Source organism: Octodon degus, unplaced genomic scaffold (assembly GCF_000260255.1).
Source record: "Octodon degus isolate 3935 unplaced genomic scaffold, OctDeg1.0 scaffold00028, whole genome shotgun sequence".
Taxonomy (NCBI): Eukaryota; Metazoa; Chordata; class Mammalia; order Rodentia; family Octodontidae; genus Octodon; species Octodon degus.
The window spans coordinates 16225711-16228029 of NW_004524604.1; positions in this window are offsets into that span (position 1 = coordinate 16225711).

Below are 2319 nucleotides of genomic sequence, written 5' to 3' on the forward strand. Positions count from 1 at the left end.
GAGTATACATAAAGAATTTTAGATAAGGAAAAATGCATTCACATATATAAGTTTCAATGTAATCACAAAATGAATGATAGAGGGAGCAGTAAGTTAGAAAAAGGAAGAGCAAAAGTATGTAGGAGAGGACTGGCACCATGACACAATACACAGAGAAAACAGCACAGAGATTCTAGAACGAAAACAAATGATGTGCTTGGAATGAACAGAAGATAGGTGAATGATGTGTGAGACAGAATAAACTTCATTTGCTAACCTCGAATGTGTTCTAAAGTGCCTGTGAGTCAGGCGTTTCTAGAGTTAGAAAAAAATATCAATTTATTTTTTAAAGTTTCTACCCGCTTTAAATAACATCTCTGAGTTACTGGTTCTCCCAAATAGAAAACAAAATGACGTGGGGCTAGTAAGTGTTCCCTGCCCTGTGTCAAAGAAGGTCGATTGAAACTGCGGCAGGTGATAGCAACGGGCAAGAGGCAGCGGATGCAATGTCGTCCCCAGAGAAGGGCAGAAAGCTGAAGCCTCTGGATGAACAGAAAACATAAGAACCTCTGAAACCAGCATCCTCAGCCCTAAAAAGATTTCCTCAAATTAGTTAAAAGACCTAGTAATGAAAGGTGAACAGTTAGAATATGTTAACTAATCATGCAACAAGCTATTTTTCTTATTTAAATTTGCTGCCCTCTGCAATGAATTGTCTACAATTCAGCTAAAAGTTAAAATGTGATTAGTTATACATTAAAGAGTATGGGGAAAGAGAAGTTAAGGCCTCCAAACTTGGAGTTGGTGAGTGAATGGGGCTGTGCCAAGTTCCTGCATTGGTGTATGGAACATCCAGCTGTTCTACATTAGTCTGCACACTACAAGCCAAGCGTGTAGATGCTAATTAAGGACTGCTATCATCACAGGCAAGCCAGGGCTCTGCATTCATGTCTGGGCTGTACTGCCCAGGTCTGTGCTTCAGATCTTACAGGTGTTTCTCCTTCTTCTCAACTTCTCCTCCTCTGCTCCTGCCTCCATCATCTCCTCCTTCTCCTCACCTCCACCCCTTCTCCCACTTCTTCTCTTTTTTTCCTTTCTCTTCCTCCATCATTCCCCTCCTTCTCTCTCCCCTGAGTCTCACTGCCTCTCTTCCTTTCTCTCTTCTTCCTTTCCTACATTTTTTTGAAGATTGTTTGCAAAACAAGAGGAAGATGTAAGATTAATACAAACTGAATAAAAGAGACAGGTGCCATTTGATGGTTAGAGCAGTTTCCTTGTTTTGTTTTCTCTTTCTTCCGAGTTTCTAAAAACCTGTAGTTTATGGCTTTATTTGTCAGTGAGTAAAGATCAGAGAAGGTCAGTGTGGTGTGGTGGTCTGCCTTTATGAAGCATCTACCCTAAATTATAAGCAGTGCCACACCTGAAGACCATTGCCCATATGCAGGGGACTGAGCGTCCAAGTCTTCCAAACAGTAAAATCTCTATGTTGAAATTCTAACTGACAAAGGACATGCTATTAGGAGGTGGAGGGTTTGAGGAAATAATTAAGTCATGAAAGTGAAGTCCTTGTAAATGGGATTATGGCTTTTATAAAGGAGTGCCCTGGGAGCTCTTATAATCTCTTTCCACCATGGGAGAAGTTGACAGTAAATTCACAGTGTACAACCCAGTGGAGGTCCTCAGTAAAACCTGACCATGCCAGCATCCTAATATTAGAATCTAGCCCTAAAAACAGTAAAGCACTAGTTTCTACTGTTTATGAATCACCCAGTGGGTTTGTTATACAAAGACTTGAACTAAGACACACTCACACATTGTACTTACAAGATTTTCTGGGGCTGGGTATTACCTTACTGGTGAAATAACTGTTTGACATGCAGAAAGCTCTGGTTTTGATCCCTAGTACTGACAAAAGACTGTCCATAGTAATATGGTCAAATTTCTTAAGTTCCCTTCACAGTTCTTCAAAGAATATTGTCACATCTATAATATTAACAATATAGAATAGCAAATACTGTACCAAGCATATTTCAAAAAATGTTGAGATGTAATAATATAGATTTAAGTCAAAATTAGAATTCTAGTAGAAGTCTAGATATCATTTTATATTTTAAGTTTCACTTTCATGGATGTTAAATAAAAATGTTCACAAATCTTAAATTAGTAAATATAAAAATCCAATTATGATATGTATATTATTATCATCTTACAATTAAGAAACAAATTCATAAAATTTTGAGAGAAGCACTGCATGGACCCTTGCAAACAGTAGGGACATGACATCTTAGCTGTTGTAACATCTAAGTTCCATTTTCAGGAATGGATTATTTCCATTTTCTT